This window comes from Sylvia atricapilla, chromosome 10, assembly GCF_009819655.1.
Source record: "Sylvia atricapilla isolate bSylAtr1 chromosome 10, bSylAtr1.pri, whole genome shotgun sequence".
NCBI lineage: Eukaryota > Metazoa > Chordata > Aves > Passeriformes > Sylviidae > Sylvia > Sylvia atricapilla.
This window is the reverse complement of record NC_089149.1, coordinates 12,665,689-12,692,450: the sequence shown is the minus strand read 5'-3', so window position 1 is coordinate 12,692,450 and position 26,762 is coordinate 12,665,689.

Here is a 26,762-nt window from a genome sequence, read left to right as displayed (position 1 = left end):
ACTAATGCCATAAAGGTACTGTTTATTTTATACTGGGCTGCCAAAACTTAATCAACATTGAACAAAAATTTGCCTATGATTAAATCTGTTAGCATCAATATCCATTGAAGTGTGAGAATAATTTTCTATATAGTTCTGTATTCTCCTAATTACTATAAAACCAGCAGATTCTTGCAATGTTGCCAAAATACCTGCTTTTAAAGGCCTAATATCTAAACAGTGATTTTTTTGTGGACTTAGAGAAGGGGATTACAATCTAATGTCATAAATATGGAGAATAATGGATCAACATATTTTAGTTGCAAAATGTGGAGGCAAAATATTTAGAAAAAAATGTTTTCATTTGGTTAAAAAATTCTAAAGAGAAAAATCAGCAGAAAATACCATTTTTTAAAACCTGAAATGTTTCAGTCAAAACATTTCTCAGTGACTTACTGTCTATGAATCCAAGGCAAGGCCTTAAGGAACTCTGCATTTGTAGCTTATTGATTTGCCTAGAAATTCTCTGCAGACATGAGAAATATGGGTTTCTGTGAACAGGGTCAAGTTCTGAATAGTTTCGTGTTTCCCACAGTTTTTTATTTTTATTTATAACACAATTTCAAAGAGTAGTAAGAAAATTCCCCATGAACTCAAATCTCTTGGGGATCAGTTGTTTTTACATTTTCTGCTTTAGGAACACAAGCTAACACAATTCTATGTAGATACTAAAGGGAAATGGAGTGTGATTAATTTTAATTTGGGTTCCAAATTTTTAATGGGAATTTAGAAGCCTTTTCTAGATTAAAAGTGAGATGAAGAAGGGAATGTGAGGTATTGTCCTTCATGATACAAGCAAAGCTTTTCAAGTGTAGAAGTGCTTTAGTCAGATTTTGTTCAAGAAGGATATTAAACAGCTTAAGCTGACACTTAGGTTCTTGGAAGGTAAACCTCCCCTCTATGGAGATTATTTCACTTAACAGATGGTACTGTGATTCAAGTAGTGTTTGATAACTAAAAAATATGCTGAGCCAGTCCAGGCTTCAAGGAAGGGCTTTTCACAAAGCTGGATTGATGTCCCCAGCTGCTGTATCAGAATAATGCCACTGCCTTAGGGTCTGAGGCGCTGGTGTTCTCTGCACCTTCAGCTGCTGGGTGAACTGTGCAGACACTGTGAGGCTTCTCCTCCTAAATGTGTGAGACACACATGGAGAAGCTGCTTTTACTAAGATTTATAAGGAATTAATATTGATTTGAATACTGTGACTGTCTCACTCCCCTGACTGCAGTTTCTGAGTTGTATTAGAGAAAGCTTAACCAAAACCAAACAACAAGTTTGTTATTGACACAGGAATGAAGAATGGGCTAAATGGATACCCTCATTCTCAGAAAGGGAAATTGGAGAGGGACCATAAGGCTCTAAGCCTTAAATGCGGCTCACACACATCTTCCAGTAAAAATCGTGATTTTTTTCACTCATAAGAACAAGCTGCAATATAAGTAGGCTTCATCAGATGCTGCTGCTGATTTACAGATATCTTTTCCTGAATTGATATTTAGATCTTGGGAAGAAGATTTAATTTTTGCTTATTATACCTTTACATTAGTGGTAGTGTTTGTGCTATAAAATATGCTCTGGTTTAGAATTATAGAATAATCTGCTTTGGAAGGTACCACCAAGAACTTTTAGTCCAGCCTCATGCTCAAACAGAGCTAATAAGACCAAACTGTACAGGCATGTCTCTTGAAACCTCAAGTGCTGATAAAAGGTGTTAAGATAATTGAGAGGACAAGTTGTCCTCAGTTCAGTGCACACCTGTAATCAACTCTCAGGAGTTCCTTATCTCCAAGACTTTAATAAGATGTGCTAAAAGAATGTAACCTTTAAGTATGAGCACCAGTAAGAAGAAAGGTATCAGATATCCTCTCAGTCAGAAGACAGTTTGGAGTACTGGATTTTTTGATTCTCCAGAAGATAAGCTTTAACTATTTTACCTTCTATGTGAAAACTTTTTTTCCGTACATAGAGTGGAAGTGTGCATGGCAAAATTAACTGGTGACAGGATGGTAGAGATGAAAGATTCCTGAGTACTCACTGAGAGAGTATGGCACAGTGCTAGGTCTGATACAAAATTCTCAGGATTTGCAGAGCTACAAAAAATTAGCTTTAATATAGGAAATAATTACGTAATTTTAAATGAAATCTATCTTTTTCTGCACTTGCTTAGAGGTTGTTTTGCATTTCCTTGTGATTTGATTTCTCCTGGGCTAGACTTGGGTTATGGTAGGAAACAAACCAACCAAGAAATCTGTTAATGGAAGTAAAGGAGTGCTACATATTAACATTTCAGGATGTGGTGTCTTAGATTTTCAATTAAAAACTGTTACAGCTTTGCCTGTGTAGAGTTTCAAAGGCTGTACTATTTGAAAGTCAAGGACTCTGGCATTTGGGCTGAGGGCCTAAGAATACAGCCTGTAAATAAGAATCCATTCCCTGAATTTTCCCTGTGAATTGCTAAATTTTTGATTTCATGTGATTTCCTTCCACTTAGATCCACTGAAAGTTTAGAAAGATGCTCTTACAAGGTTTGTTAGTAGCAAAAATGTACCTGGAAAACCTTTATCTAGTGTTTGACAATATGCCTTTGCAAAACTATTCAAGCTTTTGAAAGAATTGTCTTCCAAGATGAAACAGCAACAGTAAAATTAAAATGAGAGATGTTGCTCCACATAAACAAAGGAGTTTTTCAAGAATCCAAATCAGCTGGGTCCTAAATCTCTTTGCTGCTGTGATTCAAACTTCTGAAATCTCTTATCTTCTATTATATCTATCATTTACCATTTTTCTAATAGCAGAAGAAAATGAAAGGGAGAATCTTGTATGGGAAATGAGTGGGCAGCTGCTGAGGCAGATGAAAGTAAATGTGGATTTGGTTCTTACTGGATAATATACCACCCATTCCCAATTGGAGGTTGAGACCTTGTAATGCATATTTAAATGTACTTTCCATTTCTTATATATGTTTTTAAAATTTTTGGTATAAATTAACTTTCTGGACATTCTGTCTTTATAGACAATTGCTGCCACTTCAGTTTGTAAAGTTTAGAGATAAGTTATGCTTTCTACTAAAAATTAATAGATCAAAAGGTATTTCCCCCCTCCCCCATGATTTGTTTGTTCAATCGGCGATTTATTTACAAGCACAGAGAAGAAAATTCTTGTCTACCATAGCAGCTGATGCTGTAGATGGCCAACGGCATTGAATGGAGTGAAAAAAACAGCTGGAGTTTTTCTATTTTCCTAAGGGAACAAGGACATTTTATTTTTTGTAGAGCCAGTCTGTAACAGGAAAAAGAGAGTGAAAAAATAATTCTGTCTGTTTCCTACCATCTTAGGAATTAGTATTGATGCCACTTTATGAGTAAAAGAACTTAATTTTCCTGCAAGTTATAAACAATAGTTTAAACAAAAGGCCATCATCCTCACTCTGGTGTGTCTTCATTGCTGTACTGCTGGTTACACAGGGGAAATTTGGCATTCTGTTTGCAAGTTGCTACTGATTAGTGTTGCACTGACACTAATGGAGTGAAAACTGTTATTTAGAGAAAATAAAAATGCTTTTTAGTTTGGGAAAAGAATCTCGTAATTTCTGAATACTTTGTGAAGATGTCTTCCCCTCACTCTGTAATAAGTTGTCTCAGTACAGTTCTTAATTTTGTGTCTTAAAGAGAGACTGCAATATACATTTCTAGCTGACCTCTGCTGCACATCTTCTGTTTTTAGTACTCCAAGAAAGTCTCGTTGCAGCAGTGTCTCTCATTACTAGGAAACAAGCTCGTAGCAAAACTGAGCTGCAAATATAATGGTAAATGTAGAAATTGGAAAGCATAAAGTTGGCCAAAACAATATTGTTATTCTTCTGCGCTGAGCAGAATCTTCTCATTCAATCAGGCACAATTCCAGTTATGAACTCCGTAGTTTTCTATTTCTGAGTACCTCATCCTAGGATGTCTTAGACAATCTGGTTTTCTAACTTCGCTCTTATTCTGACTGCTATTTCCTTGGCCCTTACTTCTTCATTTGTCATTTAAAAGAAGATTTCAAAGAACTAAATTGTTTTTTGACGATACTTTGAAAATACTCAATGCATCTTTATTGGTACTGGAACTCGATAAAAATACCCTCCCACCCATTCATAATGTAAGTTGCACCAGAAGAGGTTTAGATTGGATATTAGGGAAAATTTCTTCACTGAAAGGGAATTCAAGCTTTGGAACAGGCTGCCCAAGGCAAATAAAGTCACTGTCTCTGGAGGGATTTAAAACACACCTGGATGTGGTTCTTGGGCATATGGTTTAGTGGTGGGGTTGGCAGTGCAGGGGTAATGGTTGGAATCAATCTTTAAGGTCATTCACAACGTGAATGATTCCTTGATTCTGTGACTGTCAGACTCCAAACCAGCTCTGAAAAGTACAAAGGGGGAGGCACACATAGACTTCATTTACTAGGAAGTCATGCTATGCATCTCCCCATAACCTCTGTCAAAGGAGGCTGTGAGGAAGACAGACCTCTGACAGATTCAATCAGTTCAATAACCTTTGTGTTTCTGTATTTTTATGATCCACACAGTGTTCCAGAAGGAGAAATGCATTTTTAATGAAGGAATACCTATTAATTGATTGAGATGTCTGAAATGTATTCACCATTCAAACATGTTCAATCACTGCAAGTGCTTGGGTTTTGAATTTAATAATGTAATACTGGTTAAGTACCTCAAATGCTTCTTTTTCATTGCTGCTTCTGGTGCCTATAGTGCCCCAAACTGCTTGTCATTTATTGGTGGTGCCTGAAAAAAGGTTTTATCAGAATTCTGCCAGAACTTCCTAATTAGCTGCAATTAAAATCAACAGCACCCCCTCACCCAAAAAAAGCAGTCCCAAACCTCAAACCCACCAATATTCTTTTTGCCTTAGAGATATCTTTCGAAGTTTGTGAATTGGCCAGTAAATTAGGAATGCAGGACAGTGTGAAAGATGAGCAGATGATGTGATGGTATAAGTCTATTTTCATTAAGAAAACAGGACTGAAAATTCTGGTAGAGCCTTGGTGGTAGCTGTCACTGTCTGGATCTGTTCTCATGCAGCCTGTTCTGCTTTAATAAACTATCTATCTCCCATGCTCTGGCTATGATGCAGCCTGTCAGAACCCTTCTGTGGAGAACAAGGAGATATTCTGATTTTTTATTTTAGATGAGAGCAAAACATTTTTCAAAATTCTGTTTGAAATACGTATGCCTTGCCATACCTTTCCTGGAATCTTGCTTTCTATAAATGCTTAGACATTGTTCACAGAAAACAAAGATGTGGAGTACAAATGTCAGATTGCCACAGTTCATAACTTGGAGAAAACAGTCATTGAAAGAATTACTGTGTTGGGTTCAAGGTTGACTGAGATATTCTGAATGTTTTGTTTGAAATTTGGAAAGACCAAAACCAAAATAAGCATTTGAGTGGGCCAAGAACTTCTGGTAACACCTTTTTTCAAGGAATGTCATAGTATGAAAATGGGGTTTATTTAAGAGGAAGTTATATATGTATCTGGGGTTTTTTGTTTGTTTAGAAAATCATAAATATACTTAGCAGTGGGGGTTTTTTTCCCTAGGTTTTTGTTTTTTCTACAATTTTCTGGACTGCATAGGTTCAATTTTATCTAAGTCAAGCAATGCTCTTTTTAATGAGTTGTCTTGGAATGACATCTGGGAGCCTTCATTCAATTACAGGATCTGGTACCACTTTTACACCCTTTGTCTTTTGGCCTTCTCACTGCTGATCCACCTCTTTCATCTTTGAGTGCACTGTAATAGAGGGCTCTATCTTTACTTGCTGCCCTCTTATCCAAATTACCATCCAGTTTCATATTTATTCCTCTGAAAGTTCATAGCATCTAAAAGTAGATGAGAGCAATCCTTCACACTAATGCTGCTGTTTATAGCTGAAGAGATGATTGTGACTTAATCATTATTATTATACAACTAGATACTGCTGTCAGACCAATAAGTACTTCATATAGGTCATCTTTACTTACCTTATATCACCCTACAGTAGTTGTTTTTTATAACATTTTCTACCTCTGATATCTATGAATCATGTCTTACATAATTTTTGTTATGTATAAAGCTCCTCTGCCATTTCCTCTGTTGAAAATATCTTATCTCAGCATCTTAATTTAAGGTAGGTTGGAAAGAGAGAGCAAAAAATCTTCCACACTGCTAAAAATAAATTTTATCTCCCCATAGCTATGTTTTTTATTAGTTTTTTTTATCTTTTCTTCTTATGTTTCTGTGTATCAGCATCAGTACCAAATATTAATGATAAATAATGTAGGCTCAGCTAGAATGCCACATTAGAAATGTAGGCAATAAACCCCTGAATAATTCTCTGTCTCTGTGCACAGGCACAGGAGGCCACAGTACCTCTTCCTAAATATTTTCTGGTGTATAGTTCTTCCCCTGACTGTAAAGGTTAAGCCATTGTTTTCTTATTCCTTATAGATGCTTTTTAGTCAGCCTTGCTGGATGAGGAAAAAACCCCAAAACTGGGGGTTGAATTGTATGAGTGGAGTTTCTGTGTTAACTTAAATTATTGTCAGGCCAGAGCTATGCTGCAAATATAAGTGTAATGTGTTATTAGAAACACAGATAATTTAAAGGTGGTCTTTTTAACACAACTGAAATAATTCTGTTAACTCTTCCACTGTATCTTTCCTCCCTTCCTAAAGTTTTGTATAGGGTACTTGTGAGTCACCAAAGGATGATACCCCACCAAAGGATTTAGTTTCTCTTCTGAGAAAACTAATTTCAGCACACAAGGGAACAGAAGAAATTTTCAAGTCTTATCTCCAGTGATAGTACTAGCATCTTCTTTGGTTTTGCACAAGCAATCCTCTCTGCTTTTACAAGGCACATTATGATTCACTGACCAGACCATGAACTGGGCTGATTTGAGTAGATAATGCTAATAACTGCATGAAACCCTGCAGATGAAAGTAGAATTTAGGCTGGTGTTTGCAGATCACTCAAACAATGACCTGCTTGTGTGTTGCTTTGATTACCTCTAAGTTACAGGGGCTGTGCATGGTGCAGAAGCAATGAAATTGCTTCTGGTGAGATTTGGATAAAGCTTGCCTTTTAGCCAGGACTATGAGAAGTACTGCAGAATAGTTGGAGAAGTGTGATGGCATTTTTATTTCCATATTGAACTAATGATCGTATTAATTAGCCCCTGATTCAATAACACAGCTCCTAAGGATATAATTACATTTTATTTTATTTTAACCCCCCACCCCAAAACCTCCACCCCTCCCTTAACTCCCTGAGTTTTTTAGTGCAGGTTGCAAGCAATTTCTTAGATTGCAGAGAGAAGGAGGGAAATCACAGAATAACTGTTCCATGCAGAGGATGTGAAAATTCAGCTGCTGGCTGCAATGAAATATCAGTGTACTTTGGGAGCCACCACAGCTCCAAACAATGAGGCCACCTCCCAAAGTATAAAGAAATAAGAGTGCTTTTAGGAAAACTTGGTGCCAATAACTGTTTAAAAGGCTATCATGACTTTTTCTGGCTTAGAAAACACATTTCATGAGCTACATTTATTAAATAAAAAGGGAATTCTTTATCAATGAGACCCTAAATCCTTAGGATAAAAGAAAATTAACTAAATGCTTATATGTTTGTTGCAGAGTTTCTCAGAGAGCGAGGCCATGATGTGGATATATTTGGATTGAGGGCTGAGGAACTCCAGACTGAATCCTTTTGCCTACAAGGCCTATGGGCCCCTGGGCCTCTGTGGCACAGGTGGAAATTCATGTTAAGGTGTACACAGGGAATAGTGGATTTCTAGGTATAGTGCTGTGCCATGAACAGTTCAGCCACCTTGAGAATAAGATAAATAATGTTTGCATTCTTTGTATGGCCTGTCATTGTAAACTATACTAAGAATCTATACAACCCATCATCAGAGAGCGAATCAACGGAGAATGCCATGATAACCACACTGGATCAACGTTTTGTTTTGCTCTCTGTCTGGCCTCCTATTATTTAGAGCCTCTGCTACATATGTTTTCCAGGGATATTCTCTGAAGTTAATATGTCAACTTTTAGTCTTAATTGCAGCAGCAAACTGGAAGCAGCACTTTCAAACGCAAATCATAGTGAGATTACAGATAAAACGTAAGAAATTGCAAAATGGATCTGGATATTTAGCAAAGGATTACTGCATCAAAAAATGACAGTATTTGAGAAAGGGCAATGAAAAGAATGTTGAAGGTTGTAGCCATTTGAAATAAGAATCATACATTAAAAAGAGTTGATTTTTCATTCTTCTGGCCACCTCTCTAGCTAAGAATTCGGTTTAAAATTCAGTATGTTCACTTTTGATGAAACTTGCCTTTGATGCTTAAATTAGGGATGGGTGGTGTACATGAATCTGCCTTTAATTTGGATTTGGATTCATGCTTTTGAAGAGAATATCCTCATTATTTCTGCTGCTTCTGTTTCAGAGCCTGTCAACTGGTTTGCTCTCAGATAAAACTAAATTAGAAGATGTGCTCAAAGAGTTCACCTGATGTGCCACAACCATTAATGAGCACTCAGATAATAAATATGCCAAAATAAAATTCCTAAACCACATTTGTCTGGATACTGTGTTGTCAGGAAAAAACAGCTCATCTTCTACAGAGATCTGCACTTAAGTTCTCCAACTGACACTGGACACCTGGCAATGAATTTTAAGTTTGTGAGAGTGACATGAGGGAAGTGGTTCTCTCTTTCTCTCAATAGAGTATTTTCATTCAAAGATTTTCAGTCTTTTTCAGTCATGAAAAATATAAATATCCTCTGAAAGAAAAAGCTCTGTGACTTCAACAGTGGAATTCAACAGGAGCTCTTTTTTTAAAGTTCCAAACAGGCTCAACTTTGCCTGCATTTGCACTAAATGATATATCAAGTTGTTTATACCTGCTTTTAATTAACTTTGGATATGTGAAGTACATATATACATTATGAATTGTAACTTTTGATAGAGGAAATATGTTATCTGACATGAATAGCTGTGCTACTTCAGTGAAAAAAGGGAGAAGTGTACTCAATTTATTTTCTAATTATATGTGAAATTTTTTTCTTCATTCTTTCAGATGTTGACAATTTCAGATCAGAGTTATTTTCATACTTTGTGTCACAAAACAAGCAGGTTCTCAATATTTTACTGGGTATGAAAAGCCCATGTCTAGGAATCAGAACCAGCAAATCTAAGCCAGAGTGGTGTCTACTCTCCTTCCCACAATTATTCAGTGAAAGACAGAATTTGCCTAATAGTCATTATTCACATTGCCTGAATGAACTAACTCTACTTCTGTTGAAGTTACAATAAATGAGTCACAGAATATTTTGAGTTGGAAGGACACACAAGGATCATTGTTTCCAACTCTCAAGTGAATGGCCCTTAGGGGGCCCACCAGCATGGCTTTAAGGAGTTTTTGTAGGAAACAAGATCCCCTTAATTAAAATGGGATACCTAAAAACAGTAATTGAGCTAACCTGCCTTCTCACTGTGCCTCCTACTTCACAGTGGCTCCCCACCTTTCTCTTGTGAGGATTTTTCAGTTTTGCTTTCTTGTCTTGTCATTTCCACACAGACACACACACATAACAGCACAATAGCAAAACAGAATGTTGCCATCTGGTCCAGCCCAGCAAATCTATCTGAAGCACAGCATGCTGCCACTTGCAGCAACTTTGCTTGAGCCAAATTTACTGGTGTCATAAGTGCTGTAATTAACATACTAGTAAACCAGTGCAAGTAATCATGAAGGCAGTTTAGATACTAGAAGGTGTAGGTTATAATAGACAAGATCCAATTTAAGTATGCAATATAATGGGATGTCATGTACCTGATCAATTCTATAAATTATAAATTTAGGCTGTAAATTCAGTGTGGAAGGCTGCATCTAATGGCATTCAACTTAAAAAAAGACTTTTTTTTCATACAAAACTCCCAAAAGCTCTGTAGAAATAAAACAGGAAGACTATTTTTACTGATGATCACAACTGCAATCACAAAACAAGGGAACTCACTGGGAACTGGATGCGTGGTGTGGGAGCTGCGTGAAAGAGTAGGGAAGCCTTGTTACATATGTTATTTTTAAAACTAAGCAGAGAGTTTGACTTTATTAATCTACTAATGAATTCTGCTCATTTCCATTTGAGAACTGTCCCAAAATACTGCTTTGTGCTCTTAATTCTCCAAATTAAACCCATTATTTTGTAGGTACACTTAAACTAAAAAGTTATTAAAATAAAATAAAAATTGTACTGACCAGATTAAGCACGCAGCATGTTACGGTTCAAACCCAAAGATTATAGATTCTGCAAATGGTGGATGTATTTCACTCAACTTTAGGCGCCTACTCTTTCTCAGACCCTGGAGGGAAATACCTGTCTCCTGAGGTTGATCCTCCCTGCTTCCTCCAGTGGCCCAAAGTAGGCCCTTCACGTGGCTCAGCCCAGCTTTCTCTGTTAATTTCAAAAGAAGCTCCAAGTCTGACTTGTTGTTCTGGGTTGACCTGTCTCCTATCTCATATCCTGGAACACATTGTTGTGTCTGGCAGCTGCCCCTCCCTCTCTGGTGGGGCCCACTGTTTTTGCTGCTGGCTCGCTTTTGCTCTTGCTTTTACTCTCTGCTGCTGCTGCGGCTGCTCCTGCTTCGGCTTTCTAGCTTGGCTGCCTTGCTTGGCCTCCTGGTTTTTTTTTCTGCTGCTTTCTTTCTCTCTCTCTCTCTCTCTCTCTCTCTCTCCTGCTGCCCCTGCTGCTGGCTTTTTCACTGCTTCTGTTTGGGTTTTTTTTTTCCTTCCTTTCCCCTCCGCCCCCCAAGGTTTTGAGCCATCTCCGGACTGAGATATTAATTTTAAAGAATTAAGGACTTTAGTTAAAGTAGACGTGGACTTGCTGACGTAGACTTCCCTTTACATTTTGAAGAATAAAAGACTTTAGCACGTAGGCTCCCCTTTTACTAACTAGACATTGCTGAGGTAAACTTCCTTTTTTAACATAAGCCGGATTTAAGGAACCGATAAATCAGGAGACCTGTCAACTTAATCAATAGACTCCAAGAACACAATGTGATTATAAATCAGATAGTCTTGAGAAAACAGGATCCAGGTGTCACCAACACTAAAAGGTTAAAAAGGCAAAGCGAAGAAGACCCATCTTACTTCATCATTTTGAGACCCCACCCCATAAGAAGGACCACCGACCCATTTCAAAGAACAAACTAGGCATGCTTAATTGCTTTTTGGCTAATTACCATATGAAGCGGGGAATGGGATGGACCGGAGTCATGAATATGCATTTGTGTTTTGGGTATTCAACACTTTTGTACATAAAAAGACCCTGTGATCATCTGTAAATTGCGCGTGTGTATTTGGGAGCTATCCCTCACGCTGCCCGGCGTCGTAATAAACATACACTTTCTAACTTCAAACTGTTAGAGAGTCTTTGTCCGTCATAGTTGGATATCGGTATTAGATCATTATCAATATTTTTTTAACAAATCAGGACCTGACCTGACCTGAGAAGTTGGAGAAGTCCCGGGGCTGCAAGAGAAGCGTTGCACCCTCCTCATTCACAGTAACCTTTCCCACTTTCGGTGTTGGGGAGTGTTCTTTTTCATTGTCAATAAACCGGTTTTTCCACTTTTCCTCCAAGGTATTTTCCTTCCCGAACCCAGGGCTGGGGGAGGGGGGGGGGGGGGGGAAGGTGGAGGTTTTGGTTTATGGGGCTCCTTTTAGAGGTTCTTCCCTAATTTATTCCAAACCAGGACACTTGTGGACAGTGCCTTTCACATTTCCAGCCTGCAAAAGCCTGTTCTAGTCCAGGCTATGGCATATTTGACAATTTGTTTTATAGTTAATCTATCCCAGTCTTAAGGAACTGGTAGAAAACCATGGCTTGGAGAGTTGTTAGGCTTGGATTTAATGCACTGAGCCAGGGCTCAGAAGGATGATAGAGGCTGTAGCTACATCAGCTTGAATGTGGTATGATAAAAAGGATCTGTGGAGTGAGGCTGGTGACACTGAGGATCCTGCAGCACTGTTATGGGGCTTTTGTGCAGCTCTGCCTCTGTGCTATTGTGGGCTCAGGCCCAGCTGGTGGGAGCAGTGTCAGTGTAAGACCAGCCTGACAAGAGGAAATGATGCCGTGGTTTGATGGGTTACACTTGGACCAAGCAAGAATATTGCAGCAGGGCTAGAGCTTTTAAAACTCTGAATGTTATAACTGTCCTCTAACATGGTGAAGGCCTTGTATGCTCCTGCTGATGAGGGGAAAAGTTATTGAAACCTCCTTTTTGAGTGCTTCATTCTTTGATAAGGTGAATATTTCACAGAACAGAATTCCCTATTTCTGCTTAATCCCTATTAAGCCTGGATAGGAGATTACCTACATTTTGTTTTCTGTCCCTGTTTCTGATGCTATTTGGGAAAGTGATTTTTGGAAAACATTACAACTTTGCCTCTCGTATCCATGACTTAGTACTTAGAAATAAGGAAAAAAGTCTTCCCTTCTGGGCACCCAGCTGGGAAAGGATTATCATAGACTACACTCTGTGAACTACTGAAGTATATGAATAGCTTCTTTTTTCCCCTATGCTTTTATATCATTTATTCTTATCATAGTTTTGTGTGACAGTGACAAACTACAGGAAATTCATGTTAAGTTTTTGTGTTGAGTATTTAGCAACTTTTCCAATCTTTCTTTTTAGTGGCACCTTCAGCAAATTGGCAGGCAGATACTCCATTTATGACAAGATGATGAAAGAGGAACATGTTTAAAGCCAAATAACAGCAGGGATCCACCTCAGGTGTCATTGTTGTAATGTCTGCCCAGGTGTCTATTCAAAAAGACTGATTCATTTTTGCCATTTAGCTCTTCTCTGTGAAAGGTCTGTGTGAGAATTCATGATAAATGAGGCTGAGGTTTAACAAATGTTCACCATGAGAGAAAACACAGTCTTGTGAGTAAGAGCCCAGCAGCAGGTAAAGGTCAAGGAGAAAATGTGCTTTATTCTGAGAGCTTTTCCTGGGCTGACTCAAAAGCTGCTAGTCTGCTGTGGTTCAACTTTATGATATTTTATGCATCTTGCCCTACTCTGTTGTGCTATTGTGGCTGAAGATGTTTTAAGCCACAGGTATTTTGTAGAGAAAAAATGAGATTGTTGCATAGCTAAAGCATCACTGCTTAGAAGAAAAAAAAATCAAAGAAATTGTGAGAAAAGTGCCATTTCTTTTGGCACCACCTGGTTTCTTGCAAGTCAAAATAAATATAAATTGAGAACAGCAGCACTGAAGAGCAGTACAGTGAAGATGCTGCTGCAGGGCAGCTGACACGAGCTCTGACCTCTGGCCCATTATTGTGTCTTCACAGATCTTGTTTCCTTCTTCAGCATAGATCATGTTTCCTTCTTCAGCCTGTTATGTCTATAAATAGCTGTATTCATTTGATCAGTTTGGCTGTTTCTTAGATAAAAGCATCTGCTGCCTTCTCCCAAAGCCAACCTTTGTTAAGTTGTATGACTGTCCTAAATGACTCTTACAAAATTGTATATTGTATCAATATTTCATCTGCTTTTGGTACCTACTTGATCCTATATTTTCCACGGGTTTTTTCTTTCATTTGGGGTCCAAATAATCAGGAAAAATATTATATTCATATTTTCTGGTAATTGAAAATGCAGTGTATCAGTTTATTAACGTGGGAAGTACCTAAAATTGGCTTTCTAGTTATTAAAAGGAAAGACTGAAAATACAAAATATGAGCTGTGAAGTTAAATGAAAAGATGTAGACAAATAGAATAAAATACTAATATTTGTACACTATCATTACCAGGAAATGTTGATTTGGAAGGCTGGCAGCAAATTAATGTTGATCCAGCCACATGCCATTGATAATTTCAACAGAAATGAAGTTTGGTGGAAAAAGACTACTGCTCTTGGTGAGAGACGTGTTCTCAGTTCAATCACAGGTAAAATAGGAGTTTTTAAACATAAAATTAGTACTTCTGTCTCAAAATATTGAATTACAGGACAGAAACTTGGACCAGAATTCTCCTCTGATTACCAGTGTGCCTAAATTATTACATTTTCTGACTGTGTTGAATATCTTCCTATTCCAAATAAGTCCTTCAAAAATAGTAATGCTTCCTTGAACTACTTGGAGTTCAATAAAGAGGTATATTTTAACAAAGACAAAAAATTGTTTTTCAAATGAGCCATCTGTTGACGGAACAGAGAAAGCAGGCCAAGGTTTGTCAGTAATGGGCATAATAATGTTCGTTACCTGCATTTTTCCATATTTTCATCTGCTGTTTACTGATTATTAAGGGGCTGGAGAGGGTTGAGCTGCATTTTAGCCTATTAAATTTCCATCTTCACCAGTCAGTCCAGATGTAAATAAATACGATTATCTGAAGGTCTTACACTGCTTCATAAAGCTTCTTCAAATTCCTTGTGATTGAATCCTAGAGTAATTTCAAATAAGTCACACTGGCTTTTGTCTTCTTCCTTCTGCTGCATCTATTGAAGTACTTAAAATAATGAAGATCTTATTTGGGCTTCTTCTGAAGGAAGTCCTGGCTTCTGGCACTTTAAATGTAATTTTTACTTTTGCCAACCAGAATTTCAACAACTGATCAATATTTGTATATATTATATGAACTGAACTCAAACGTAGCTTAATATAGATTGCTTGACCAGCTCAAGGAGAAATTTTGCTTTTTAGCTATGCATCAGTTTCTATGTGACTTCCCACCGAGGATTGCTGGGAAACATTATGCCCTGTTTATGCAAGGTTAAAGGCGTAAATCCTGTTGCCAGTCTTTGGCCCTACGGTAAGATTGTGGGATGCTGCTGCTCTGATGTTACATGTTCAGAGAGCTTCATTCCTTAGTGCTATTTGCTAGATGCAAATAATCTGCGTTGTTTATAGGGTCATGGGCAGGGTAACAGTGCTGAACACAGTCTATCTTGTCCATCTCATTTTTGTCAATTTAAATAATTTATTATTTATGCCTTGTTACACACTCATTACTTCTTTAGCATTGGCTATTTTGGCTTATTACTAATTTTTTAATCACTTTGGTGAAAGGCACTGTAATTGGTTCACTCAAACAGTGCCAACTGTAGAAATTAACCAAATGCACAACTCTCAATGAACAAGCTGATTATGTTTAGCTTAGAATGAAAAGCATATTTTTTTCTTAAGAGAAGCCTAAAACTTGCCTGTTTGTTTTATATTTTTTGTTTGCTTCTCTGAGAAAGATTACTTAAAGAAAATGGAGCTAAGAATATGAGAGTGCCTCAAGAATGAGTTAAACTGCCATTGGTAGTGATGTGGACTTCGTGATTTCTCTGAGAGTGGTGAAATAGTAAACCCCTTGCCAGCCTTCTCAGAAAGCCTCATGTCCTTGCTTGTGTGGGTAAGCACTGAACTGATGCTTTAATATCACTAAAGGTACTAAGTATTTCTGGGAAAAAAGGTTCATGACCCCATTCTATTAAGAAATATGGAACTCTTGCACACTTGGATATGAGTTTAAGCAGAATCTGCTGAGGGAATCAATCAGTTGCTGCAGCTTTCACAAATTCTCACTGTGAGTGCAATCAACCCTTTCCATTGGATGAGGTCGATCTCTACATCTCCGTATGAAATATAAGTACATCAGATACTGCTGCCCTATGTATATCTGGCCTTAAAAGTGGGTCTTTAATTTTTAGATGTTCCATCCAAAATCCTCAAACACCTAAATGATCCAGATATACATCCCTAACAGGTTTCAAATATGCAGGACAACAAAATTCCTAACAGATGTTTCTACCAAACATGCTGTCCGTCAGGGCAGAGGAAAAAGGTTAGAGAGTTAGAGGAACATGTAATCACCATTCTCAGATTCATTTCTGCAATTACAACAGTGAAAAGAAAATATGAGTTTGCAGAGTTTCAAATGTTTGCTAAATATTTGAAATTGATTTAGCCAGAATAAATATGTTCTTCAGTAAGTGCTTTCCTATGTCCAAGTAAGATTCAAGTTTTTGTGACATAGGAGACAGAACTATAGTGATTTAATCAACTACTTTTCTATGAATGCCACTCACAAGGCAAAATATATGCTGCTATCTTTTGGTATGTCAGTATTTCTCCAGTAAGGGCACTGGGGTTGCTAATTATTGGTATACAATAAATACAGAGAGTGGCGGCTGGTCCTTTTGATTTTCATCAAACCCTTCACAGATACATGTTGAAAATTATTTTCTTCCAAAAACATACTGAGGATTTTTATTGCCTTAATTTGTGGGCGATCTGGGGCATGTTGAAGTCTGATTATTTTTCAGTGGGGAGAATAGTCAGCACTCTCTAAAATTCTACAAGATCATTTTATGATTACTGAAACTGTTGCGTTGTGATCATGATTTTAATAGAGAACTGCTTAATCAGATATAGAAAACATTAAAAATATGGCAACACATTTTTCACGTTTGTTTTTTACCCTAGTTCTGAATGTTTACTCTCTTGGTCTCTTGCTCTCAGCACGTGCTTTGCTTTTGCTTTGCTTGTACTTTTGTATCGGTATGCTGTTGCATCAGACAACAGCAGTTACTTTATGATGCAGAGTAAATTCATTAATTAATTTTCCTTTCCCCAAGTTCCATTAGGACACGTCAATGCTGTGTGCTTCAGCAATGAATCCTTTTCGCAGTAGGAATTGATATAGTCCCTATTGTAGTGTTAGAAATAGGCCGGCTCTGTTAAGGTCTGTTATTGACTACTCACATGAGACCAGGTGCTGAGCTTTGGCATCATGTTGAGGTGAGTTAAGGCTAAGCAAAATAATCTGGCTTAGCTTCTGACAAAGTGAAAACAATCTGGAAGCAATATTTTTCTATTAACTGATATTTTGAGGCATCTAAAATCAGAAAAGCTTTGGGATTGGCATTGGCAACATGTTACAATATGAAGTGCTCCAGAGATGCCAGAAATTATATTTCTGGAAATGAGAATAGTGCAATATGAAATTTTTCTTCTGTTTTGTAATTTTGGCCCTTTGAATTTCTCTGCTATAAGAGCAGCTCTGTCTGGTTAAAGAAGGAAGTAATACAATGTATACTGTAAGTTTTTATCATAATGATTTTGTTCAAAGATTTAATAATGTTCAGCCTATTATCCCTGGGTTAAAATGGCAGCTGAAAGGCCCTGAGCACTGGGTACCTGAGTAAGAGTCTTTGCAGGAGACTCTGTCTCTTGTCAGTATTCTCAGTGGCACTGATTTCGCTGAGGGAGAATCTCACTGCAGTGGAATTTGTTCAGGTTTTCTGCAGAATAGTTGAGAGCGGAGTTTAGCGGCCTCAAATTCAGATTAATGGTTGACATCCCTTGTAACAGTGTGTCTTTTCGGAGTGCAGCTACAGCCCGACTAGATCTCAGTCAGCCTCTGCAGTGGAGAAGCTGCTTGAGAAGAGTTCAGGCAGCAATCAAGCTCATGCATCCACACACGTTACAGGCTGGCTCAGCAGAGAGGCAGAATGCTCCCGGTCCCAGATCAATTTCCAGCAAGTGTTTATTCCAGTGTGCTGAAGGTGAAAGCAGGAGCCAAAGAGAGAGATCATGCAGTTTTTCTCAGTTATATAGGGTCTCAGGTTCGTGGGTGGTACAAAGGGGGCAGGGCAGGGGGTAAGCGACCATCAGGAAGACAGCAATTGGACACCAGGCCCCATAGCCAATGGGGAAACAGGGAAAGGGGATACCATGGGGAAATGATGGACTTGCGAAACCCAGGGAACAGATTGCACAATGTTTGCAAGGAACAAATGGGGAGAGGCCTTTGTCACATCTGGGGAGGGTATATATCTTCACTTTTCCAGGGCAAGGCAGTTGGAAATTCCTTTAAGGGCACAATCCCTTGCTAGAAAGAAGTTGGTAACTTCTGTTTTGAAGTGGGCTTCATTATCTGCAATATAACTTTTTAAAACATGATAGCCATGATCTTTGAGATACTTTATCTTTAATCTCTGAAGGTCTGTTTTGTAAATGAAGGTCTGGGTTTAGTGTCTCTTGGAAGAGCTTTTGTCTTACTGAGTAACAATCAAATTAAGAAGTGGAAAGCTGTATTGCTAAGGCTTAATGAGGACATTTTGTGTAAGTTCCAAAAGAATCAAAGTGCTGCGAACAACGAGGTTATATAGCTAAAGTCACAAGTTATCATAAGCTTAAATACTGAAAGGTTGCTGCTGCCTGGCTTCCCACTGAACCATTTATTACTTACAAAAATTGCACTTTTACAATGCTGTTTGATATGCTTCTCTTTTCATGTTTGAATAGTGTTTACTATTGTCTATTCACTCAGCTGTGACTAACTTTGTCTGAAATTTTTAGTGCAGTCGTTCCCACCCTTCTCAGAAAATGCATCTCCTATTTTTTTAACTGTTAATTCACACCAAGTCCTGGAAACTCTCACCTCAGCAGTGTAAATGTTTCTGCCATTACATGTCTGTAACACTAACACTGCAATCTGTCTGAAGTTGCAAATTTCCACTAATGCTGCAGAACAGAGCAGCAGGTCACTCTCATCTCCCAGGAATCTCTGATAAATGAGTAGCTGTGTATCTCCTGCCAACTTTGATGCTGCATCACAGATAGAAGCCACATTCCTTGCTAATACCTCCAGCAGTAGTAGCAAAGTATTTATTTAGGTCTTTTTACAGCTAAAGGTGATCACCATACATAGCTGTAAGTGCAATTAGCTGCTCACCAAAATTCTAGTAAGAATGCTTAGGACTTTGCTCCATCTTCCTTATTAAAATTCCTCCACATTAAACCATTTCTTACCAGGTGGACAAGTCTTTTGTATCGATATGGAAGCGTACTTATGCCTCAGTACTTCACATACCAATCTTATATCAGTCTCAAAATGTCCTTTATAAGGAAAATGAGCACATGAACAGGTCAGTTGAGGCAGGAGAAGGCCATGTGCAGAAACAATTTATAGTTCAGTGTTCTGGGCCTTATAAAATAGTCCCAGTTATATCAGATACCAGTGAGTTTGACAAGATACTCCACACGGCATCACAATATAGGCTTGACAAATATCCTTCCTAAACCCCAAGAAGAGTTCCTGGAATATATCACTGGTGTGTGCCGACATACTACTCTGCCATTGCAAATGAAGTCTCCTTCAGAGTATTCAGTCAGCACCCTCTCAGCCAGTTACTTTCAGTTTGCACCCTGCAGCACTTGAAGAAAGTGTATATTTAGACAGTGACAGAACAGCAGTTTCAGATAGGCAACTTCATCTTTGTTACTTCCCTAAGCCCAGATTTGCCAATTTGTTAATGCCCCTTGCCTGTAGCAATTTCATACTTGGTTTGTCAAGCACATTTGTTATGTATGTTCAGGCAAAGACTGTGATAATGAAAAATACCTTATCCTGAAAGTTCTTCCATCTCTTCAGTTCCAAACTTTGAGCTAAGTTTTGCCATGCAGCAGTAACTGATATTTAACTCTTAATGGGTTTCTATCTGAAAGTTATAGAAGACTTGGAAGAGGGGAAAGCAGTCAGGAAGAAGCAAAAGTGTCGAAGGTTAAGTAAGACAAATGTCACAGGAAAAGGCAGTGATACAGACAGAAATACCTAGCAAAGAGGAATGTGTTCTCCATTTGGAATAAAGGTTATAGGGGATGTGAATGTCCCTTTGTTAATGGCTGTCCATGTGTTAAGAGGAATTGTGTATATAATCATATATATATATATATATATATATTATACATATCATGTATCATCATATATGTATAAATTATAATAAGTATATATATAATGCATATAAAAATATATTCAGATTGAATTGCCTTCTTGAATTGACTAAAAAAATCTTACTTCCATGCATCTTTACATTCAAAACAAAATCAATAGGGCAGGCTTCCAATGAAGGAGCAATAGGCTTTTGAGGCAGTGAAATTACTGTGAGATTGCATCAAAAAATGGACTGGTTTTAGTGTAGTGACTTAAGGGTTTGTCCTGGGTTGTAGTTTAGGATGTATTCTATCACCATCTTTAGTTAATGGCCCATCAATGCCTTCTGCATGACTCAGAGATAACTCCCAGAGGGAGTTATCTCTCTCTTTAATGGGCCATCAAGGCCCTCTTCCATGACTCATCATCTCATTGTGAGATGCTCCGCCCATGGGGAAGAGCCAAGCATTCTCACCTGGATATAAACTGGGATTTGGGACAGTAGAAGCAGCCCTCACCCACTGGATTCCCAGAGGACCGGAGATACCAGACCTTTCTACAAGATTTCTGTTTCAGGAAGACCACCTCGTCTGGACTGTTTCCATCACTCTGATCAGGTTGTATTCTGACTCTGTCAGTGGTTTTTCTTTTTGTATTTATTTTATTTTATTTTATTTTATTTTATTTTATTTTATTCTATTTTGTTTTCCTTTTCTTCTCATTAAATTTTATTTCTGACTTAGAGCCTCTCACTTGGTTTGTTTTCAAAACCACAACAGGGTTATAACATGATCTAAACTCTTATTGATGTGGGAGAATAGGCAAAGGTAACTACAGAATTGTTCAAACTGGGGACATTCGCTTTTTAGCAAAGGCTTGTGTCCAGCAAGGGTCAACCAAATCAAATGATTTGGGAAATTTGGGAAATTTAGGAAATGCATTAAAATTTGTTACTTCAGCATATCTAGAAGGATATCTAATTCTCCTAAATCTTGAGTCCAGAAATAATAATCCAATAATCAAGACTACATAAGGTGGTACTTTACAAGAGCTTACAGTGGATTAATCCATCTCTTGAATGCTGTAGAGGAACAGTTTCATCCCTGAAGAGAAAACATGGCAATGCTTATTTCCAGGAGTTTTTCTGACATGCTTCTTTGGTTTTTTTAATCCCAACTTTACTTCTAGATAAATAGTGAATGTGCTGACCTCAAAGGAAGTTAGGAACTCTTGAGATTATTTGAAAAGAAGATTGTAAACTGTAGTCTGGCAAGCAGCACCCCCTATCCCTGTTCTGGCACTAGCCAGATATCCACAGCAGCATGTCCTGTTGTTCGTCTGAAATGTGCAAGAAGCTTGGAATCATTGGCTTACTAAGATATATTTTTTCTAAAGCAAGGATTATTGCAGCTGAACTGGTTTAACACGGGCCATGGATATTTCCGGAAGTGTTTTGCAGTCCATGTGAGAACAATGGGTCTGGAGCTAAGTTAAATAGAGTTAAATACAGAGACAAAATACTTTAAAAACGATTTAAAAAGTACAAAAGCAACCAGACTCATTACTGAATTAATAAGTCCAGGATGCAGAATAAATCATTTCAGTTCCTCTAGCTCAGTTACTACTTTTGGTTTTCTTGTCTGTTATATAATGTTATAAATGTATGTGCTGCCTAATTTCCAATTAAAAACAAACAAACAAACAAAAAACCAACCAACCAAAAAAAAACACCACCAAAAAAACCCCACATACAATAAAAAAATACCCACACACAATCAAAAAAACCAAAAAAAACCAAACAAAAACCCCCAACAAAATAAATGTAGCAGCAATTTTAATTTAAGCAGCTTAAAAGTTACAATAATTTGTTAATAGTAAATAATACATTGATTCTAAAAATAATACATAAGCAAGTGGCCCGCACAGTTTGCGAGCAGGACCTGTCCTGCCTCCCGTACAAAGCAAGATAACACGTTTGACCCCTTTTATACTGTGTGTATTCCCTCCTGTTTGCTATTAGTAAGATTTACATCACCACCCTCATCTCTGCCCATCACTGCCTTTACTGCACGTGCTCCACCGTCCTCTTTTACGGGGTCTCCCCACCTTCAGGGGTTGTATGAGTAAGGCTTCTCATCTTCCTCGGGTGTCCTTTGAATGCCCTTTTAACTACACATGTGTATTCAGCTTATACAGTATATGTGAATACCATGCTGGAACACCAAGGCTATAAATCTCATATAATTAACACTTTCCCGGAGTTCCCCCAAATTTCTCAGATAATTTTAGCTACTCTTATCTCAGTTCTTTCTTGTTTTTCTACTCCTCACTTCAACATCTGTAGAGAAGAAGAGGGGGGAACTTCCCCCTCCCTCTCCTCCTTAGAGTCACAATTTTACTACTATTCATTTATTTTTTTTTAATACTGATTACTGTTTCAATTTTATCAGCATGAATCATACCTATTTATCAGAATAACAATATCTCTTGAGATTTTCACTATCCTGTAAGCAGCTCTAGTTGCTCCCAAAATTCAACAGAAATGTACATTTATCTACCGAAATCTGCTTTCTGTGGTAAAAGCTTGCTTTGAGAGCAGCTGTTGTTACTGCCTGATATTAGTGGATTCAGACATGCAGTCCATGCTTTAAATGACACAATAATAGTGCCTCATCTGCAGCCAAGCAGTTATTACCAACATTTTGAGAATCCATGAGATCCTGATATTGTGTTTATTTTTTTTGAGAAACAAGCTCTTTGAAAAATCTTGGGTTCAGTTCAGCCCCATTCCATTGATCTTAATGTTTCAGAGGGAATGGAAGAGGGAGACACTGACAACACAAATCACCACGTGCAAAGACTATTCCAGATGAGGTAGTTGTATAAAAAAGGTAAATTAAAGATCACTGTGGTTAATTATTCTGTTTGAAAATTCCATTTTCTCTTACACAATCACTTACTTAACATTCAGTCCCCCTTTTGCCTATTTTTCTTGAATTGCCTAAGATCCTAAAATTAGTCACTTATGCTTGCAAACACAGACCTAGGAGAGTGGCCTGGATCTGTGGTTATGGTCAAACTTCAGGAAAATAAGAGGAGAGGTTCTGACAAGTGATTTAAGAACTCACTTTTTGTAACTCCCATTTTAGAGAAGGCTCAGCACTGGCACGCTGCACCAGCTCAGAACAATCTCTGAGTGAGGGGAAAGAATTTTCATGTGCAGAACTTTTATTACTTTTAGGAATATTAAAACAAGATAGAAAAGTTTTATAGCTGCCTTTTGTAGGGCTTTATTGGTACCATTTCTGTAGTAATCAGGAGAAAAGGCACAATCATAGGATTGTGATCATGACACCATCCATACGCTGATTTTGACGGAGCACTTTTTGCCAATGAAAATAAACGAGAAGCAACTGAAATTTGTTTTCTTATTTTACTCACTTGCATTGAGAGTCAGTATTAAAAAATCCCCCCCACAACATTAGCCAAGGTACACAAAAAACAGTGTAAAGCTGTCTCATGTTTCAGCATGTACTCAAAGAACCCTCAAAGGCAGCTGCCTGGGCATTCAGTGGCCTTATGAACTGCTGGATTTCAGTAGCATTTGGAAAGAGGAAAGTAATGCAGCATGACTGATCCTGTAAATACTCTTATCTCCAACAATTTGCAGGAAAAAACCGACAGCTTAAGTGGTGTTTTCTAATGGAAAACACTATCAGTGATATTATAGACTGTGACATAAATACTGCATGGATCAATTGATTGTCCAGTCCACAGCCTCATCATTTTTTGGTGTGATGAACTGTTGTTTCATGGTGTAAGACCTACATCAACTGCAATTATGACTTAATCAGTCTTGAGCAATAGAAAGTATGTAATGGGCTGCTGGATCAATTAGGAAGTTAGATCACTTCATCAATATAGTAGGGCAAAATTATTTTGAAAACTGATGTCCTTTCTTTTCTAAAATGTGCATTGTTTGTCTGAAGCGAAACCAAGGTCAGGCCTAAATTATACATGAAAGTATTTTATTATCAAAGCAGCAGTTCTGAGGTTGAAATTAGGTTATAACTGAGTTATGCAAACAAAGCCAAACATAATACAAATAAGTGTTGGTGCACTATGCCATTCTTTATAGAGTGTTTGACTCAAATATTTGGGCTAATTAATAAAAACTTTCTAAGCAATTGCCTGGTATCCAAGTTCACCTTTCCTATCCAGAGCTTCAACTCTTAATTTGAATAAATGGAGTTTATTGAAGAGTGCTAGAGCAGTCTGTTACTGTGAAAAGAGAACACCATTGTTAGTGAATTAACTAAAAGACAACATCTACAACTGCAAACCATATGATGAAAAGTTTGACAAGAACATCAGAATGCTGAGTGGGATAAAGATAAATCAGTCTGGAAAGGGAGATATTTTAAATTAATGGTGGGTTGTGGCCTTTGATATTGCCGTAAGTGAGGTCTTTGAACGGATTCTGGAATTAATTAGTATGGTGTGGTTATATGCAATGTCTTAACTGTAGTAATTAATCTTATTTTTAAATTATATGATAACATCTATAATGGTTTTTCACTTTGAAGTAGCTGCAAAGACTTTTTTAACGATAAGAAGTTTCAAATTAATGCAGAGCATGTATAGCTGAGCAGTTGCACAGATAAACATGCAGGAAAATTTTACAGTTTTCACATAAAGGAGTAAAAGAAGCAGCAAAGAACGAGTGAAGCCAGGAACAGCTGTTTTCTTGTTGAGTAGCACTGACTGAAGTTGTCATGAAGGGGTCTTAGCACATAACATGCTCTCCACAGACCTGATTGAAAGCCTATTTATAAGGCAAAGAGAAGCTTTCAGTGGAATTCCCAGCTGACTTTGAATTAGATCCAGTAAATTATGACTTGTTTCTCATGTGCTACTGTGTCTTAAGTTTAACACTATTTCTAAAAAGTCTAAATATTTTTTCTAAATATTATTAGGTCTGTTGCAGTTCTAACACATCTTTTTGCCACTGAAAAGTCTGAGAAAACAAACAAACAAACGAACCCAAACAAATAAAGAAAACAAAAACCTACAAACAAACAAAAGGGAAAACAATTATTATGACAGATAACCATAGTAATAACATCTTAGAGAGTGGGAGACTTTGGAAAGAAAAATGGGCAAAACTGGATTGGCAAAGAAAAGCAAAAGGAGTATATATTTAAAAATCAAATGCTAATTTTGACATACAAACAGAATCAATTTCAAATACTCTCATGCATCTGTAATAGTTAGCCAGCAACATAATGCTTCAGAAAGATCAGTGTCATTTTTATACTACATAAATGAGCCAATTGGACTCAAGGTTTAATTAATTTTGTATACTGATTTCAAAAATTAGAAGTGGTTAAAAAATACATTCACACAATGCAAAACCATTTCTGTTTAGATAGTAGTGAAATAAAATATGACCCGCTAATTAATTTGGAAGACTATTGTAGGAGTAGAATCCTGAAAGTGTTAGTATTTCAGAAGAAAATTTTCCTCTAAAGACTCCAAATGACAGTAGCTTCATTTTCAAATTATATATTATCCCCCTTAATACAAGCTGATTCAGTAGATAATACTGTAGACTCAGTATTAACAGAAACATTTCAACCAAAGATAAATGCTTGGCAGAAAAATCTTGCTTCTTAAAATGAAAAAAACTGTATTGCATTTAGTTTGTCGAGGACATTATGATAAATAATTCTTAGCTTAAAGCAGGGAAGTGTGACTATGTGATCTGAAAAACCAGTGGAAATATCCATTCTAATGACTTTCTTTGTGCTTGCATAATCTCTTCTGAAAGCATAGCCTTGCTCATAGTGAAATACAAATGTGATAATCAACATTTTCAATCTACGACAGCAGAGACACCTTGGCAAACAACCTCTTCTTAATGGCTGCAGAGGAGGTTTTGGGTGTGCATGGATGTTCTCATGGCATATGGCAAGGAAATACATGTTTTATTTGGTCCTTTGAAGAATCAGGTTTGCTCCCAGAGGGAATGATTTCAGGAGAGTATTCTATGAACACAGGTGGTCATTGAAAATACTTAGCTTTCTCTTGCCCTCTCCAAGAACAGCAGAAAGGGGCAGGGAAGGAATTTGTATCTTTGTGTTTAAAAATAATATTTGCCAAGCTAAAAAACAAGTGTTGAGAGAAGATCTTCCTGTTTTCTATAAAAACTTGAAGGATGAGCACCATGGAGGTTGGAAGAGCTATTGCAGATGATGGACAATGCTGGCGTAACACAAGAGTCTACAGCGTCCCTGAACAAATTCATGGTGGAAATTATGAAGTACTATGAATGGAATTAGGATCTAGAGCAGCAATTCACACGGGCAGAGGGGCCATTTGGTGTTAGAATGGATTTTATTGTGCTCAGAATTATGCGATGTGCTTGTCTGCAATAGCTGATGGGATGGCTCTGTGATGTCTGGGGTGCTTTGCCTCATCATTTCAGAGTCATTCTGCCTAAAGAAAGCAGCTGCCTGTGGAGATGTAAGCCAGGAGATGGTGATAATTTTTTAGCTAGGTTGAACTTAATGATCACAAGTGTAATCAGGCTTTGAGTTTAATCTACGACATGATAGGTAAAGGATGACATGATTTAAGCATCAAATCCATGCCTGTTTTTCGTGACAATTATTTGTTGACAGGTGTGTTAGTACATCAGTTGTGAGAAAGACTTCTTTCATCCTCCTAGATAAAAAATAGATATTGCAACTGCGCACTGAAACCTTACCAAGTTTTAAATCAGTACTATATGTAATTAAACTGAGATGTTTGGCAATTTAAGGACCCCACTGGAATCTTATAAAGGAAAACTTGATGCCTAAGAAAGCAGAAACACATTTCGCAGACTCTGTTACAGTGCTGGTCAGATAACACAGCTACAGTAATCATTGGCTCCTACAAGTCTTTCATGG